Genomic DNA, 20,480 nt, shown 5'->3' with positions numbered 1-20,480 from the left:
TTACAAGGGGTAGGAAGAATGGAAAAATATTTATTTATTTTCATATGTCATTTTAAATAAAATGTTTATTTTTAAAAATTTTGAGTTCCAAATTCCCTCCCTCTTCCACTCATGAAAAAGCAAGCAATATGACACCCATTTATATCATTATACCTATGAAGTCACTCAAAAGATTTCTGTATTGGCCATGTTGGAGAAGGGGAAGGCAAAAAATAATGAATATGAAAAATGCAATTCTTTGATCTGCCCTCAGTTCATTGGTTCTCTCTTCAAAGGCAAATAGCATTTTCCATCATTGGAGTTACCTTAGATCATTATATTGATCAGAATGGTTAAACTTTTTTAGTTGACTGTTATTATAGTATTGTTATTTCTGTGTATCTGCTGGTCCTGCTTATTGCACTTTTTATTAGTTTGCATGTCTTCTCAGGTTTCTCTGAAACTATTCTGCACATCATTTCTTATAGCATGATAGTATTCTTCTATAGTCAAGTACTGCAGCTTGTTCAGTCATTCCATAGTTGAAGGGCATCCCCTAGATTTCTGATTCTTTGTCATCACAAATAGAGCTGCTATAGATGTTTTTGTGCATGTGGGTCTTTTTTCCTTTTTCCTTGATCTCTTTGGGATGCTGACCTGATGGTGTTATTGCTGGGTCAAAGAATATACACAGAGTATGCCCTTTGCTTCTGCTTCTAAATTGTTTTCCAGAATGGCTGGACCCATTTGGAACTCTACCAGCAATGCACTAGTGCCTTTATATTTCCACATCCCTTCCACCATTTGTCATTTTCCTTTTTTTATTTCTTTGTCCAGTCTGATTTGTGTGAGGTGGTGCTTTGGAGTTGTTTTGATTTGCATTTATCTTTATCTACTTATTTATTTATTAATTTTATAATTATAACCTTTTTTTTTACAGCATATATGCATAGGTAATTTTTTACAACATTATCCCTTGTACTCCCTTCTGTTCCGAATTTTTCCCCTCCTTCCTTCCACCCCCTCCCCTAGATGGCAGGCATTCCCATACATATTAAATGTTATAGTATATTCTAGGTACAATATATATGTGCAGAATTGAATTTTGTTGTTGTTGCAAAGGAAGAATTGGATTCGGAAGGTAAAAATAACCTGGGGAGAAAAACAAAAAAATTCTAACAGTTTACACTCATTTCCCAGTGTTCCTTCTCTGGGTGTAGATGATTTTGTCCATCATTGATCAATTGGAATTGAATTAGCTCTTCTCTATGTTGAAGATATCCACTTCCATCAGAATACATCCTCATATAGTATTGTTGTTGAAGTGTATAATGATCTCCTAGTTCTGCTCATTTCAGTCAGCATCAGTTGATATAAGACTCTCCAAGCCTCTCTGTATTTCTCCTGTTGGTCATTTCTTACAGAGCAATAATATTCCATAACCTTCATATACCATAATTTACCCAACCATTCTCCAATTGATGGACATCCATTCATTTTCCAGTTTCTGGACATTACAAAAAGGGCTTCCACAAACATTTTGGCACATACAGGTCCCTTTCCCTTCTTTAGTATTTCCTTGGGATATAAGCCCAGGGATATAAGCACTGCTGGGTCAAAGGGTATGCACAGTTTGATAACTTTTTCGGCATAATTTCAGATTGCTCTCCAGAATGGTTGGATTCTTTCACAACTCCACCAACAATGCAACAGTTTTCCCACATCTCCTCCAACATTCATCATTATTTGTTCCTGTCATCTTAGCCAATCTGATAGGTGTGTAGTGGTATCTCAGAGTTGTCTTAATTTGCATTTCTCTGATCAATAGTGATTTGGAACACTTTCATATGAGTGGAAATAGTTTCAGTTTCATCATCTGAAAATTGTTTGTTCATATCCTTTGACCATTTATAATGGCTTGATTTCTTATAGAGTCAAATCTCTGTATATTTTGGAGATGAGGCCGTTATCAGAACCTTTAACTGTAAAAATATTTTCCCAATTTGTTACTTCCCTTCTAATCTTGTTTGCATTAGTTTTGTTTGTACAAAAGCTTTTTAATTTGATGTAATCAAAATTTTGTGATCAATAATGATCTCTAGTTCTCCTTTGGCCATAAATTCCTTCCTCCTCCACAAGTCTGAGAGGTAAACTATCCTATGTTCCTCTAATTTATTTATGATCTCATTCTTTATGCCTAAATCATGGACCCATTTTGATCTTATCTTAGTATGTGGTGTTAAGTGTGGGTCCATGCCTAGTTTCTTCCCATACTAATTTCCAGTTTTCCTAGCAGTTTTTGTCAAATAATGAATTATTTTCCCAAAAGTTGGGATCTTTGGGTTTGTCAAACACTAGATTGCTATTTTTATTCACTATCTTGTCCTGTGAACCTAACCTATTCCACTGATCAACTAGTCTATTTCTTAGCCAATACCAAATGGTTTTGGTGACTGCTGCTTTATAATATAGTTCTACATCAGGTACAGCTAGACCACCTTCCTCTGACTTTTTTTTTCATTACTTCCCTTGAAATTCTTGATCTTTTGTTCTTCCATATGAATTTTGTTGTTATTTTTTCTAGGTCATTAAAATAGTTTCTTGGGAGTCTGGTATAGCACTAAATAAATAGATTAGTTTAGGGAGTATTGTCATCTTAATTATATTCGTTCAGCCTATCCAAAGAGCACTTAATGTCTTTCCAATTATTTAAATCTGACTTTATTTTTGTGGCAAGTGTTTTGTAATTTTGCTCATATAATTCCTGACTTTCCTTTGGCAGATAAGATTCCCAAATATTTTATACTATTGACAGTCATTTTGAATGGAATTTCTCTTTGTATCTCTTGCTGTTGGATTGTGTTGATAATGTATAAAAATGCTGAGGATTTATGTGGATTTATTTAGTATCCTGCAACTTTGCTAAAGTTATGAATGACTTCTAATAGCTTTTTATCAGAGTCTTTGGCGTTCTCTAAGTATACCATCATATCATCTGCATTTCTTTAGGCAGTAGTAATTTAGGGCATTTTAAAATCTGCGTATTTATGACTGATTTTTTTCTTGGAACTGCCTGTTCATGTTTTTTGACCATTTATCTATTGGATAATGGAGGGAGGAATTAAAAGGTGAAGAGAAGAGAACTTATGGAAATAAGATTTCCTTAAAATAGATAAAGCAAAAATAATCTAAGAAAAAATCATATCTTCAAAGAGGATGGAATTTTTAAAAATCCCAATTAAAAAAGCCATATTAGAAACAAGCATAAAATATACACTTAACTCTTATAACCTTACATATAAGTAGATTACATAATCCAATAAAACAAAAATTACACATTGACATCTGTTGCTTATCTGTTTTAAGATTTTTTTCCCTCATTTTTTCCCTTTAAAATAGTTTTTGTTATATGGAATGGATCTCATGAAGGAAGAGAAGTAGTAGAAGAAATCAGGCAATGTAACTACAAATTATATTAATAAAAACTTTAAAAGAAAAAAAAGACCTTATTTATGCCAATATGAAATATTTCTATTAGTACCACTTCTTTCTGGCTGTAGATGGCACTCAGTAGAATTAATTGATATAGGCCAATAATAACCTCCCCTGCCTTTTATCATAATCCCAAAAAAGCAGCACAGAATATAGAACCTCATTATTTTAAATATTGCCAAACGGAGTCCCAGAGATGTGAAAAAACTTGTTCAAACTTGTCCTAGATCACACAAAAACAAAGCTGAATCTTGAATCTGAGCCCCCTGATTCAACATCCAGTGTTCTATTTGCCACAAAACAATGCATCTCTTAGTGGCCACATCTTATTTGTTGTGGGGATATTTCAAGTATTGTGAACTTTGCAAACCTTAAAGTTCATTAAGTGCTATTTATTATTTATTATTAATAGTAATTATATTAACTCTGATATTCTCAGGCAAAAGGGCTTCAACTCCAGGGATAATGCCTTATCTAGAATGCTTTGCCAGGCTCTTGAGAAGGTCCATGGTTAGATCTTAAAGATCAACTCCCATGAATGTAGGAAGGCTGCTGGCTGCCCCTGGAGCCTAGGTGGGGAAAGAATAGTAATTTAAACAGCAATCATGCTACCATGAGGAAGGTGTGTTTTGTAGAATTGCTACTGTGACTCAGGGAGCATGTTATTACTATACCACGTGCCATTTCTTGTGGTTCACTCAGAACCATATAAGATTGCCACTTCTGGCTCTTCAGGATTAAAGGAGCAGGGGTAATTTCCTTCATATGTCCTTAGGACTTCCTTCCTTCCACTTCTGAATGCCAGTCTCATGATCTCTGGCTCAGCCATACCCAGAGAATTAAGGAACTGTCCTGAAGGTGTTGTCAAATGCTCTTGTCATATTTTGCTATTCCTATGCCATTTTAGTATAAGCCATGCCTTAAGACTTCAAATGGTTTATAATTATTATAAGTATTATAAATACTTACTGCCCATTGCATGAGATTCCTAGGTGACCCCAATGTAGAAAAATGCAAGTACACATAGGGAAAAACCCCCATCTCAGCAGATTGCCTGGACTTGAATTGTTGGGTCCATAGATGTCACTGGGCACTCTAGCATTCTGTTTTATGACAGCATAGTCAATCAGTTCTGCAGTGTATGGGCTTGTCTAGAAATACTGGTTCTGAGTTAGTCTACTTTATATAGGCTGAACACAAAGAATGCCATATGGGGAGATAAGCCCTTGTCGGATTAATGGCAATACCCACTGCTTATTTGTCCACAGGTCAATTGCTTTGTGGTGTCATCACAAATTTTCTACTCATCTAATTTAAAAAACTTGGAGTTCATTTTTGAATCTCCTCTTTCCCTTCCCTCCCCTTTTAAATTCACTTCATTGCCAAGTCTTGTCATTTCTGCCACTAAAATATCTTTGGAAACTCTATCCCAGTCATATAGCCTTACCCTCTGTTCAAGCCTTCATACCCTCTGTTCTAAACTACTGAAATAAAGTTTTTACCATTTTTTTCTCTTCTTCAATCCTTCCTTCATATAGCTGTCAAAATAGTTTTCAAATGTACAGTCTCACTGTTATGACCTTTTTGTAAAAACCTTAAGAGGCTCCCTATTGCTTATATCACAGAACACTTATTTCTTAGCTTGGCATTTAAAACTTTCTATAATTTGGTTCCAACCTACTCTTTCACCCTTATTTAGCTTTATTTCTGTTCATGCTATGTTTTGCTCATTACTCATGTTTCAGTCAAAATAAATGTCTGGTTATTCCATGACCTTGGGTTTTATTCTACAGCCTTTTAGCTTGTATAGAAATTGGTCAGTATCTGGAATGCAATGCCATTTTAGCTTTGCCTGTTAGGAAAAAATATATGCATACATGTATGTGTGTACACATATATACACACATATACACATTTGCTTATATTTATGTAAATATATATATTATTTAAAATCCCAATAAGAACCATATTAGAAACAATAAAAATATGAACCCAATTTATAACTTTACATATGAATAGGTTACATAATCCAATAAAACAAAAGTTACAAATTAAATAAGAAAATAAAGCCCCCAAATCTGTTGTTTATCAATTTTAAGATTTTTGTTTGTGTTTATATATTTATACATACATTATGCATTTTTGCTTATATATATACATGCATATATATCTATATCTAGAAGTACATATATAGTTAGCTAGATAATCACCCCCCCAAGTCAATATATCCTCAAGTATTATTTTTTTTCATGAAATCTTTCTTGACTTGCCCCTTCCCTCCTCTCCCTTTCTCCACTCTTGCAGAAAGGGACTTGCCCCTCCTTAGATTTTCCTATGCTACTTTGACTCTTTTACGATCTATCTTTGTCATGCTTATTCCTATATATATATATATATATATATATATATATATATATATATATATATATATATATCCATTTATCCTATTGGATCATGACTTTTAATATCTCTGTATGCCTAGGGTTTAGCATAATACCTTATGTATATTATGGATTTGGTAAATGTTTGTTTACTTAAACTGAATTCAGGTTGAGATTATCATTGTCAAAAAGAAAGCTCTTTCCTACTATGAACAGCTGCAAAATCACATTCTTAGACTTGTTCTGTTCTGAGAAGCATACTGGTAAATATTTAACAACCAACCCAACTTTTGTGTATGTGGGGAAAAGTATGCAGGACATAGTTTAACTTTAATCTTCATCATTAAGAATTTCTCCATCGTTTTCTGAAGTCCAGAAATCAACAAAGCAATAAAAAACCCTGATCTGTAGCACTGGACAATTTCAGAGATATAAATCCTCACTTTGAAAATTTAATAATTTGCTCTAGCCAGTTAGAGGTGGCTCTAGCACATTCTTGGCCTTGTTTAAAAACGAGAACTTTAGGAGGTAAGAGGAGGTAATAAATGCTATATTTTATTGCCTTTACTGTAGCATTTTTCAAAGTTTTCGTCTTCCACGACTACTGCCTACTTTTATCTCTAATGAATCCTGTCAGGACAGTATTTGGGGCCTTATTATCCCCATTTTATAGATAAGATCAGAAATAAAGGTTAAGTAATTCTCACAAGACCACACAGGTAGCTGTGCAGTAGTAGAATTAAATTTGGAATGCTTGATGTTTCTTTCACATAGACTAGAAACAAAGGACTTTTTTTTTAATTGAAAGGAAAATGCTAGTTGTTGCAAAGATGTCCCATTATGAAAAGTAAAATTATTGCATTCTTATCCTCTTCCAACTGCTCATTATGTATATATATGTGCACACATTATATGTATACATAAATATATGTATGCATGTGCAGAACTGAACATGATTACTGTATTCCCTCTTGGATCTCTTCCTTAACAATCATAGAATGTGGCCTAACTATATGGAAAATATTACCAGAGATGTTTTTTCAGAACAATTTATTTAAATCATTAAAAGTTTGTTTAAAATAAATTTATTTAAAATATATTGCTAGGCCTGATATGTAGAATCTGGGTTCAAATTATGCCTTTGAGATTGAATGGCAATGTGATCCATGGCAAATTACTTAACCTTCTTGGCAATGGTTTCCCTGCTATTACTTGAATAAGACACTCCACCAACCAATTCTGAATGTGTCAGCTGTTCTCCAGATTAGGATGATTTGGTGGTCCATCTGGGCAGTTTGGAGTTGTTTTCCTTCTCATTTCCCACTCCTGTTTCTCTGGCTTCCTTCAAATCTCAGCTAGAGGCTTACTTTCTGCAAGAAGCCTTTTCTAGAATTCCTAAATCTAAGTGTCTTTCATCTGATCATCTCCAGCTCATCTTGTTTATATCTTGTTTATACGTTGTTTGCACATTGTCTTCCCCATTAGATTGTAAACTCCTTGAGAGTAGGAAATGTTTTTTTCCCTCTCCCTATTTGTATCCCCTAAACAATTCTTAGAACATAGTAGGTGCTTAATAAATGAAAGTTAATTGACATTTCAAGAAGGGTAACTCATTAAAAAGTATTGACTCTTCCTCTTTAACTTGATTCTTAGATCTGCCACTTATCTATATGAGTCTCTGGGTCTCACTTAACTAATCTATATGAGGGGTTTGGTTCAGAGGATAATCATGACTATACATTTATAGATTTAGAGTTGGGGGACCTGAGAGGTCTCAAGGTTTTGTAATCTATTTTTATATCTAATTCCACAAGGTGATGACATCATAGAACATTCCTTTACTTATTTATAAACTCTAGCATTTTACATTGTTTAAAACTTATTTTAAATAGAGCAGTTTTACAAGATTTTATAAAAGTGGTTCAACAACTAATGCTCAAGTGAAAAAAAGAACAACAAAATGTTTGTTATATGAAATTTAAAAAATTTCCTTTCATTTATTTAAATTATATATCAATATTTCCCATCTTATGAAAGTTGCATCCCTGTTTTCATTTATTTTGATGAGTAGGCAAAAAGTCATTATTAAGGATTATATAAAGAAGTATAATGGGATGGAGAGAGTTGAAAGAGGAAGCCATTTGAATTGTGCCATTTACTAACCTAGTAATGTGTACAGAGCATTCTGCAGACTTAAAAATCTGTATTAATGTCAGTTGATACTATAATTATTCTTAACTCTAGAACTTTGGGGAAATGACTTTGGTTTTTGTGGGACTCCATTTCTCCATTTATATATTGAAAGGATTGGTCTGATTAAACCATTTCTAAGACTTCTAGCTCTGAAATTCTTTTTCCTTACTCTTTAAAAGACTTCATTTGGTTAATTATAGTTGCTAGCTTGGTTAACTCCATGCGATTATTCTGCCTATATGATGGAATTGGTCCTTTGGTAAAACGCTTTCAGATCTGGACAAAGAAAAATGTATCCAAACCCTTCATTCTTCTCAATTTCCAGAAATTAGGTGTAGAAATTCTTATAATCATTTCCCTATTCCCCTCAATTGACCTTAGTTGGCTTTCCCTGGACAGTATTGGGGCAGAGAGAATAGTAATATTAACACAGAGAATAAATGCAAAACATAAAGAGTGAATTCAAAGTAATTTTTGGGGAATGGGAAGAGTACAGACAATTGGTTAGGAAAAGCAGGAAGTTTCTTGTAGGTTAAGAAGCATTTATTAAGCACCTAGTAAATACCAGGCACCTTTGAAGTGCTAGAGATCCCCCCAAAAAAGGCTAAAAACATCTTTGCCTTAGAGGAGTTGACAATCTAATGGGGGAGAAAACAAACAAAAAAAAACCCAAACATGTATAAATAAATCATATACAGGATAAATACGAAATAATTAACAGAAGCTTTGGACTAAAATTAAGAGGGTTTACCACAGAAGGTAGGATGTTTTTGGGACCTGAAAGATGCCAGGGAAACCAGAAGGAGGAGGTGAGAAGTAGGAAGAACATTCTGGGTGTGGAAAATGCCCAAAGCTGAGAAAGATGGAAGAGATGGAAGGTCTTGTTTCTGGAAATATTAGGAAGCTAATGTAACTGGATTAAAGTGTATGTGGGGGTGGTGATGGTGGGGGTAATGATGCAAAGTATATGAAGGCTACAAAAGTGAGAAGAAGGGCTAGGTTATGAAAGGTTTTGGACCCCAAAGAAAGGATGTTGTATTACTAGAGTAAATGTGTTACATGATCATACCAGCACTTTGAGAAACTCACTTCGGCAGGTTGCATTTGAATTGTTGTTGCACTGGCTTTTTAACTATTATTTTTCCCTTCCCTTCCTCTTTCCCAAGTCAGATAAGAAGGAGAATGAAGGAATGAAAGAAAAAGTTTTTATTAAGTACATATTATGTGCTGGGCACTGGGTTATGCAAATGTAAATACAAGTAAACAAGACAATGCCCATCTTCAAGAAATTTGCATTATTAATTTTTTTATTCTAACCATAAGCGTCAAATAAAACATGCATTTCCTTATTATAGTTGACCAAGAGAAAAAGAGGATTGTAAGTGAAACTATGCAAAGTGAAATTATGCAAAGCTTTAATTCCACATGTAATTTTCAGATGTCCTACTTAGGATTCTGTTTGACCCAACCTCTGTTCTCTTCCACAAATTAAAAAAATGCTTCAATGACCCTATTTTTTCTCTTTTGAGATTACCTTATTCTTTTCTCTTCTCCTGTCTTCCCCCCAAATATGAGAGGAAAAAAAAGTATAACAATAATGCATAGTAAAAGAAAACAAACTCCCACATTGGCCAATTTTAAAAAAAAGTACATCTTATTTTTTTAAATTCACTGTAAATCTATCACCTCTCTATATAGAAGTACAAGATACCAAGCTGTATCATTAGGACTTGCAGTCAATATTGTTTTGATCAGTGTTTTTAAGTCTTTCAAGGTCTTTTCATGATTATTATAATATAAATTGCTCTCTGACCTCTACTTAATTCAGTATGCCAATTAAAAGAAAACAACTTCCCAGATATTTCTGAAAATCTTCCTTCCAGCATTCCTTAAAGAAGAATAATATATATAATTTTATGAGTTTACATTTTAAAATATATACCCATAAAAGGAGGGAAGCCTTGGAAAGATGTGGCTTAATTCCCTGGTTCTAGGTAAGAAGGTAAAATCTCATCTTTCTGAGCTGAGAATCTCACGGATGGAGTGGGAGTTCCATGGGAGGAGTAAGAAGAATGTTTCTTCCTTTGGAAGTGACTATAAATGGCATTGTTCTGGATAAGATACAAGTCTATACAAAGTAATTCAAAACAGTTTCAGGAGGGTGTGTATGTTAGAGAAAGAGAGAGAAAGACAAAGATAGAGAGACAGAGGGAAGAAAGGGAGGGAAGTAGAGAGGGATAGGGAGGAAGGGAAGGAGACGCGAGAGAGAAGAGAGATAGAGAGACAAAGACAGGGGGGAGAGGGAACGAGAGGACGAGAGAGAGAGAGAGAGAGAGTAGAAAAGAGAGAGAGAGGAGTAGAAGAGAGCCTGAGAGAGAGAGCAGAGAGAGAGAGAGAAAATTGAGTGTAGAAAGCAAGTTAAGGATTGTAAGAAACTCAATCTCCAACATTTCAGAGAAATAGTCTTCTAGCCCTTACTGCAGATTTCATCTGGTGAGAGAGAATCTACTGTTTCTGAGATCAGTACACTTGAACACTTGGTAAGAATTATTTTTCCTGAAGTCAAGTCTAAATATCACACAGATTCCAGTCATCACTCCTGATTCTGCCATAAGAACATGGGGTTGTGCTCCCTTTAAGAAACTAGTCCTTTCAGATGGATTATTCCTTATGATTCCCAATCCCTCCTAGTTGATGCATTATCAATTCAAGAAGCTAGGATCTTTGATTCACAAATCCTGATCAAAAGCACCCTTTGAATTCCAATAGGAAATCTAGGGTCTGTCCCAGGCCCCATCGGATCTGAGCCATCTTGGGCTGTCCCAGCCCCCATTTTAATGATATGTTCAGGTTTCCCAACCCCATCAGGCAAATTCTAGCCCTCGATGAAACCCATGGAGGAGCCAACTTGGAACTCCACGGGCCCCTTTAGCTAAATCTCTCATTATAAAAGAGCCAAGCTGGAGTCCTCTCTTTGCAGAGGGTCGAAACAGGCCAGCACCATGCTGGCATCAAGGACTCTCTGCCACCTGGAATAATATTTCCAGTGCCCTCTTCTCTTTACCTAACACCTTTTACTAACTAGACTTTAACCTTACTTCCAAACCCCATCATAAACCTCTTTTATCAATCTAGGTTTTCAGGCCTGTAAATTCCTTTACAGGGGACTCTTGTGCCACTACTAGACCTCGTTTAAATTTGTATCCTTTCACCAAATCCAAAGGGGTTTCAGGGGAGCTCTATTTGACTCCCTGTACCCCAAACCTGCCACTAGACCTCAATTAAACCCTAATTTCATTTAGGTACCCCAAATCTAGACCTCATCAAGAACAAGTCTACCCCTTCCCAGATGAAGCCTATTGGATACTTGACAGCCATCAAGCTCCCCTGTCCTCTTTCCAGTTCTCCCATTTCCAAGTTAAACATTTTCAGTTCTTTCAGCTTAGTTCTCCTAGATCTCTAATCCCCTTACCCTCTGGGTTTTGTTTGGGTGACCTAAGGTGAGTCACTTTTTGAAGCTCAGTTTCCCCATCTGTGAAATGAGGGAATCGGGTTTGACGCTATTAAAGAAAGTCCTTTTTAACTTTAATTTCCTATTATGGCCTCCATTCTTCAGACTGATCCTGTATTCTATAATTCAGCTTGAAATATTGGCAAAGTGAGCCAAGGATCATGGAGAGAGTGCTCTTTGAAAACCATAAGCCACCAATCCGGTTTTTTCTTAGTCAGAGCATAGCGCTAATGTTGCCGTAGTTAGTGCCTGGGAGAATGCATTCTGTTCTTTTCCATGGCCACATATTTCATTCTTAATCTTTGCTAGACTTCAGAAAGAGAGAGGGATGAGAGGATGTGGATTGATGAGGTCACATCTAACAGCCTTGCTGAAAAAAGAACTCAAAGCACACAGAAAACTGCCTCACCTTTGTATGCAAACAGATGAGGGCTGGGAATAATAATGCCTAGACTTAGAGATGGAAAAACTTCATAGGCCATCTAGTCCGGCTCTCCCATTTTACAGATGTGGAAATTTCTGAAGTCTTGGGAGATTAGATTTCCTTAAGTCATTCCTCAAGTAAGCAACAAAAATAAAATTAGAATTCAAGTCCCCCAGTTCCAAAGCCACTTCATTTGTTCTACAAGGACATAAAAAATCCCCTTTGACATTTCTGCTGGATACAGAAGTACATACTATCATTCAGTTGGAAATTTTGTTCATTTTCAAAAATTACACTCAAAGGACAAAGAGAGATTTTAAGCAATCATGTAATCTACTCACTCACTCACAGATGAAAATGTGGATGTTCATCCTTTGTTCTGGAATAAGAACAATTACACCAAAAATGATGTGTTGGTTTGCTCATGAACCAGATTAAAGTGGAAATACAGCCTGGTTTAGAATGGTTAGGACTCTTTATAATCACTGTAAAAATTGAGGTAGCTTGAGTTGCTGGAGCATAGGGCCTGGAGTCAGGAAACCCTGAGTTTGAATTTGAATAATTTGATTATTTCCTTCTTTTTTGCTTCTAGACTGTAGTATTTTTTCCCCCAATGTACTGACATTCTCTCCCAGACTCAATGCACATAGAAAATAACTTGCTGCTCTTCCTTCTGCAATTCTTTTATCTATTAGAAGTATGTCATTCATATACTCCAGAATCACCTTTTCTCCAGGCTGATCATTCTAGTTCTATTGTTCTTCCTTTCTGGGGCTTCCTCTCCAACCCTTTAAATTTTTTTCTGTTGCCCTTCCCTGAACAGGTTCTAGGCCCTTTCATTCTGCTTTTTAAGTGCTGTCCCTGGCTGCCCATTTATCAGCAGAAAGAGCCTGGCAGTGAATTTCTAAAAGCACTTCTATTGCACAAGGCCAGTACTGACGCATTAGCTCACCCACTCTACCCTGGGAGATTTAAATGCTTTTTGAGTTGAGAGGCCCTTTTGGGCTTTCAAGCATAAAGCCATCTTTGTACTACTTTTGAAAGATTATGTGGATAATTAGAAAACAAAGGATTTTTCAATTACAATTTGTTCTTTATCTTTTGTTAAATTTTGTATTCTGTTAGCTGCAATCTACTGAAATCTATCTAAGAAAAGAAGGGGGCAGGATGGGACAGAGGAAAGGAATTCAAAAGTTTTTTGAGGAAGGGACAGAGAAGAGAAGAGGGGAAGGGTTTGAGAGAGAATTTATCAAGAGTGCTGTGTCTCTGGCATAGAAACAGCTGTCTCAGCTAAGAGTTTGGAAAAGGAATAGAATAAAAATCTTTCTGATGGTTTGGTTGTTAAAATCAGCTAGAATGAACCTTAGAGAAGGAGAAGTTACTAAGGGATGGTATTTGAAGGAGAATTTGGAAATGGCAGTGAATGGTAAGGAGTATTCAAGACTTCTCTCCCAAGACCAGTGAGTCAGGGGTAAGAGAGAAAGTATAATTGATGCTAGAAAGGATGGTTCCTTCAGGGAATGTGGTCCCAGTGAATAACAGAGGATGGAAAGAACAGGAGAGGAAGGGGTCTAAAATAAGAATGATTCCGTTAATTATAGAGTAGGACTTTCAGAGGGCATAATGGAAGAAGTGGGCAGATGTGAAATCTGATATTGCAGGAGTATGTGTCATTGAGATGGATGGGAGTGAAGAAAATGAGAAAAGATTTGGTTTTTGGTAGTTGGGATTTTGGTATCACTGAAATGGGAATGGGTAGAGGAATAAAAAGGTTTGGAGTGTATTAATCCCTAGTACTCAGGCAGAATACCAGTGGAATGGGGGAGGATTAATGAGAAAAGTAGATAATTTTGGGGGTTCAGATTTTCCTTTTCAGAGAAAAGGCAGGGTTTCAGTGCCCACAGAACCTCCAAAAGCCCAGATACAGGGACTGAATGTATTTGTTCTTGAAATCTCATGTTCCAGGACCTTGACCGAAAATGTTATATCTTTTGGAGTTAGGAAGCCAGGTCTCACCTCACAGCAATCTCTAGCAGGATCAGTTGCTGTTCAGAGATGTATTAATATCCAAGTTCAAAAAAGACATATAATCGGATGGATTTCCAAGGATGGAAAGGTACTGGCTTGGGAAAAAAAGTAATCTTATACTTAGAATACAGAAGGGATCAAGGAAGAGGACTTTTTTATAGCAAAAAGGAGCATTGGAATAAACATGATCACTGAGGTATTAGGAAAGTAGATCAATACTAGAATGTGATCTCAATAATGTGAGCGTTCCTTCTGGTAACGTAGATCCAAACCCATCCTTGTCACCTCATCCTCAGTGACTCCTGTCTCAGTCCTCTCAAAAAATCTTCCACACAGGGGTTTTTAATGCCACAACAACTAAAACATCAAGGGAATTCACAGAACTGGGTAAAAAGGCTGAAAGGAAGTATGCCATCAGAGAAAGTTATAGGACTCAGAGTTGGAAGGGACCTTAGACTCCACCTCCAAACCCTTATTTTATATGAGGACACTAAAGCCTGGTGAAAGTAAGTAATTTATTTAAAGTCACAAAGCTAATTAATGACAGGGCTGGGACCAGGATCCATTTTTCCTGACTTCTAGTTCAGTGCTCTTTCTCAATATGATCTTGGCTGATTGCCATGTGGGATAAGTCACAGAGCTAAAATTTAATATTCATTTTCATTATTCTCATTTACAGGGATTCTTAACTTGGAGTACATGAACTTAAATTTTTTTCTTGATAACTATTTCAGTGTAATTGACTTCTTTTGTAGTCCTATATATTTTATTTTGTGAGTTTGAAAATCTTAATTATACAGAAGAGGTTTATAGACTTCACCAAACTGACAAAGAAATCAATGTCACAAAAATGGTTAAGTAGTGCTCTATAGGGAGATTCATTTTCTATATTTCTTTTGACATATTTGACATATTTTCTAAAAAAAATTTTAGGCCCTGAACTCCATATATATATATTCCATGCATAGATACATTAATCTTATAGAAACATGATCACAAGATAATATCAGATGAAACACAGGAGTTGTTAATTGATGGATTACTTCCTCATTTTTGCCACAAGACCAGTGTTTCCCAGTCATGTATTTATCTGATGCCTTAAAAAAAACTTGATTCTCTATCATAATTCTTTTTTGACAGTGTGCTGCTGCTAGGTGGCACAGGGGATGGAGTTATTGAGCCTGGAGTCTAAATTCTGAATTCAAATCCAGCCTCAGACACTTACCAACTGTGTGACCCTGGGCAAGCCACTTAACCCTCTTTGTCTTACTTTTTCTTCAACTGTAAAATGAGCTGGGAAAGGAAATGGCAAAGTACTCCAGTATCACAGCCAAGAAAACCTAATAGGCTAATGAATTGGACAGGTTTGAACAACTACAGTATGTTACAATGCATTCAATCTCACCTCTATGTTGCTTTTTTGGGTTACCTTCACCTTTCATCCTTTAATACCCTCAGGTATTCCATGACTTATAGCCATAAAGTACCACTGCAAGAACACTGATGTTGAAAATTATTTAAAAATCATATCTTTTGAACTATCTAAAAGAATGTCTTAGAAGGATATCAGAAGTTGGAAAAAACCTTGAAACTTACTGTTTTCGTTTTTAAAGGTGGTAGGGATAATATTAATAACTATTAACTCCTGTGATGACTTTTCCATTGCTACAATTTTTTTTCTAAAAATACTTTACATATGCTTTAAAGACAATCTCGATAAAAGTATGAAACAAATGGCTTTTTAAAAATGAAATTCTATTGATATTTTTGTTTTTACATTATCTACATTTCCCACAAATACCCTACTCAACCATTATAACAAAGAATAATAAAAGGAGGAAGAAGAAAAAAAATGAGTTCTGTGAAATTAGCCAACATATAAAAAATAATCTGTTTGACATTCTCTTTAGGATTCCATATTCCCAGTTGAACACCTAGAAAAAAAGGAGAGGAAGTACATTTTTGTCTTTTTTGGGGCCATGCTGGCCACTATACTTTTTCAGTATTCAATTTTGGTTGCTTTGTTGTAGTTCTTTCTGTTTACTTTTTTGTAGTCATAGTTCACATTGTTTTCCTGGTTTTGTTTAATTCACTTTACACCAATTTCGATAAATCTTCCTATGCTCCTTTGTAACATTGTATTCAGTGTTTCTTATAATAGAGTAATATTCTAGTATATTCATGAAGCATAATCTGTTTAGCCATTTTCCAATTGATGGACATCTACTTATAATTCTTTATAGCCACAAAAGTTATGACTATAAATATTTTAGTGCTTATGGAAACTTCTTTTTTGTCATTAACCCCTTTGGGGTATAAGTCTTATAGTATGATATTTGGGTTAAAGGGTATGGAAATTTTTGTAACCTTCATTATACAATTTCCAATTGCTTTCCAGAATATTGAGGATATCTTGGCTCTACTAATTTATGACTCTGCTAATGATGCATTCATTTGCCCATAACCACTCCAACATTGACTATTCTAATGGTTTATTATCTGTGCCAATTTGTTGGGTAAGAAGTCAATCTCAAAGTTATTTTGATTTGCATTTCTCTTATTAATGATTTGGAATATTCTTTAATGTGGTTGTTAATAATTTATAACTCTTGAGAATTGCGTCTGATATGTTTTTTGAAAAATATTTGTAGTAGATCACATCTTTATAGTCATACTATTTTTTTTTTCTTTTTCTTTTTTTTTTTCTTTTCTTTTTTTTTTTTTTTTTTGAGGCTGAGGTTAAGTGACTTGCCCAGGGTCACACAGCTAGGAAATATTAAGTGTCTGAGACCAGATTTGAACTCGGGTCCTCCTGAATTCAGGGCTGGTGCTCTATCCACTGCGCCACCTAGCTGTCCCTTAGTCATACTATTGACAGGATAATTGATATGATCTAGGAGCTCTCATTACAGATTATGGAGGAAGAGACAGGGAAGGAGACTATGGTGCATGGCCAGTGTACAGGTATAGAGATGGGAAACAAAGGACCATGTGTGAGAAATAGAAAGAAGGTCAGTTTGACTGAATTGTAGACTGTGAAACAGGGAATAATAGCCAATATGGCTGAAAATTAGGTTAGATAATGTTGCATAGGACTTTAAAAAACAGAAGAGTTTATATTTTATCTTAGTCAATGTCACAAACATGTTTAACTATATCTCCTCTACAGAGAATTTATATTTTAATAGGAATAGGCATAGGTAATAGAAAATTGTTGGAGTTGGTTTAATAGGGAAGTGACATCTGTACTTTAGTAGCAATATGTAAAATGAATTTAAGTGGGGAGAGACATTACTTGGAGAGCAGGTAGAAGGTGTTGCAATATTCTAGGTAAGAAGTGATAAGGAAATGAACTAAAGAAGTATTTGTATGAACAGAAAGAAAGATTTATATGTTTGGGTTGTTGTGAAGATATAAACAAGATTTGGCAATTTATTGCCTGTGTGGAGTGAAGAAACTTGAGGAGTCCAGGTAAATGCCTGAGGTACTGAAAAGATGCCTTTCTTCTACAGAAATATGAAAGTTTTAATGAGGAAGAGGGTTTAGGAGGATAGATAATGAGTTCAATTTTAGGTATATTAAATTTAAGTTATCTTTAGGATATTCAATATAAAATGTTTAATAGACAATTCCTGCTGTAGGATTAAAGTTCAGTCTAAAGCCAGATTGTAAAAGGTTACACAAAGCATGAAATGAAGGGTAATAGAGGTAGCAAGTGTAGATAACTTTTTCAAGGAATGTGACTGAGAAAGGGAGGAGAGATATCTTTAGAATGATAATCTGAGGGGATGATAGGATCTAGAAATCCTGTCATTTTTTTAGGACAGAGGAGATTTGTACATTTCAAAGCAGGAAACAGTGGATAGGGACATGTTGAAGACTTATGAGAGAAGGAGAATCACTGAGCATGCAATCTGCTGGAGGACACAGAAAGGGATAGGATCAATTATATAGAATATTTGACCTTGACAAACAGAAGAAAGCCGTGTTTTTGTCAGACTGGGGAAAAGGAGGAGAGAGTGATAGATGATGTCAATAGGCTTTGAGGTGAAGAAAAGACAAAAAAGGGGAGTGATATTGAATGACTTTGTTATATTTTTCACTAATGTAAGAAGCAAAGCCCTCAGATAAGGGATATGGGGAAAGAAGAATTTTGGGGGAGGACAAGGCTTTATGAAGGAAAAAAAAACCTTGAAGTAATTTTTTTGGGGGGAAATTAGGACTCAAATGGGGATGAATAAAAGGAATAACCTTGCTGTAGTAAGAGCCCAGTTGAGATAAGTTAACATGAATTTGTAATGTAAAGTCAGCAAAATTTTGGGACATCCTCCAACTTCATCATTTGCTATGAATATATATGAAGAAGGTGGATGGTGGGAGCAATTCATGGTTGAGGTTTGGCAAGAAAAACAATAACTCAAAAGGGCAAGGGATTCAAGAATAGTGGACAGTATAAAGTTGAAACAAGTAGATACTGGAGACAGAGGAAAGAAGTGAGAACAGGAGTAATGACTTAGGATACTGAAAGATGAAGAGAATTGAAATATTGAAGAGCAACTGTAGAATGAGTGAAACATAGAAAGAAATTATGGCCAGATAGGAGAATGTCAGAGTTTCTAATTAGGAACATGGAGTCTATGTAGTTAAGTTGTTGTTTAATTATGTCCAACTCTTTATGATGCCATGGATTATAGTAAGTGTCTGAGGCAGTCTTTGAACTTCAGTCATCCTGACTTCAGGACCAGTGCACTTTCCACTGCATCACTTAGCTGCCTCCTTGTAGTAGGTAAGAGTGAAAGCTACTAATATAAAGGGGTTATCACCACCACCACCATCATCATCAATCATCATCATCCTGACACATAGTTTCCCTCTTCATAAAAACTTCCATGACTACTATAGCCCACGTTGATCTCCAAAGTCCTAAACTGTATTTAGTCTTTAAAGAAATCATTTTGCCCTTGAGTATATATTGATTTATGTTATTCCTTAGTTGGTTTATTTGTATCTTATTTTCACAATGAGACTGCAAGATTTCCTAAGGAGGTATACTTTGCACTTGTATCCTCATACTTTGTATTCTTCATTGGGACAGCTTTTTTTTTTTTTTTGAAAAATTTTAAGAATTGGTTAGCAAGTTGCATCTCAGACTTTAATTATCACTTTGTTTTATAGCTCTTCTTTTAGTGTTGGCATTTTAACAGCTTTCAAAAGGGTAAGTTTGAAGGAGCTAAAATTTGTACTTTCCTTAATTATCAAAGAATCACCCTCATTTCCATACAAAAGGTGTTAAATAAAATAAAATAAAGGTTCAACAAATATTTATTGACTTGTCTATTGACATAAAAATGAAGAATGGAAAGCTTAAAGTAAATAAAAGGGAAATCTTTTGAATAATTAAAAAAAACTATTATGTGGGAGGATTGTTTTCTCAGTAAATAGCAAATGACCTATGTGAGAAATATGCAATTAAAATCTAGAAACAAATAAACACATGCTACAACAATCATGCTACAGTGCTATCATATAAGCAAATCAGTATAGGTAAAGGGCTCAGACATTAGCTATGTGACCCCAAGCAAGTCACTTAAGCCTGTTTGCCTCAGTTTTCTCATCTGTAAAATGAGCTGGAGAAGGAAATGGCCAACTACTCTAGTACCTTTGCAGAACAACAACAAAACAATAAACAAATGAGGTCCTGAAGAGTTTAATAAGATGGAAAAATGATGAAAAAACATCAAAAATAGTGGTACGTGGGGAAGAAGTGGACCGAGTCTAGTTTTGAAGCAAATAGGATACCAATTTGTTTCCATCATCTGTGCTTATGCTATTTACTAAACTCAGTTAAAGAATTTGTAAATGACCTACAAATGAATTAATCTCTAGTAATAAAAAGAAACTTGCTTTGTAAGCTGATAGCTTTCTAGTTATTTCTGTTGCATGAGCCTTCTAATCATTATTTTTTTTTCTTGGTCTATTAAAGGGGTTGGCTCCTTTGATTTGCTCCCAGGAGAATAAAATTTGTCTATAGATAGCAATGACAGAGAATTGAATAATACTAATAAGCTATGCTATAGTCTTGTATTTCTTTCAGAAAAAGAAAGGTTAGAATAAGCTAAACTATTTATCTCTATTAAACTAGAAATATAATATTTGCATGGAACAAACTCTACTTCCCATTGATAAGAAATGAATGGAAAATAAAAGTTTAGATTTAATTTATTTGAGTCTGTCTATTCCATCTGCTCTTCTAGTTTCTCTTTCCAACATATTCCTTATAAATATACACACATAGACATATATCTTCATTGACTAAAAAAGATTAAATGCAATAAAGATGGATGAATTGCATAAAATCATTCACTTGTTTTATGTGCTACCAGTTGATGCGTCTTCATCTTTCTTATGTGAGAATTAATGGAGGGATTTTCCATTTCCTGCTTGTTTATTGAAGACTGAGCATTGAAATTTA

The 20,480-nt window shown here is 35.0% G+C and overlaps 1 long non-coding RNA gene across 1 annotated transcript in view; it reads right to left on the bottom strand.

The window, feature by feature from the left end:
* LOC141543169 (uncharacterized) overlaps positions 1-4,559 on the bottom strand; it is a 51,014-nt gene extending 46,455 nt beyond the window's left edge. Inside the window, exon 1 of the long non-coding RNA XR_012482364.1 lies at positions 4,441-4,559. This is a non-coding gene — a long non-coding RNA (uncharacterized LOC141543169). The remainder of the gene's footprint in view (positions 1-4,440) is intronic.
* Between the last annotated feature and the right edge of the window lie 15,921 nt (positions 4,560-20,480).

This window comes from Sminthopsis crassicaudata, chromosome 5, assembly GCF_048593235.1.
Source record: "Sminthopsis crassicaudata isolate SCR6 chromosome 5, ASM4859323v1, whole genome shotgun sequence".
NCBI classification, from domain to species: domain Eukaryota; kingdom Metazoa; phylum Chordata; class Mammalia; order Dasyuromorphia; family Dasyuridae; genus Sminthopsis; species Sminthopsis crassicaudata.
The sequence above is the reverse complement of the archived record's forward strand: the minus strand, read 5'-3'. Positions and strand labels throughout refer to the sequence as shown.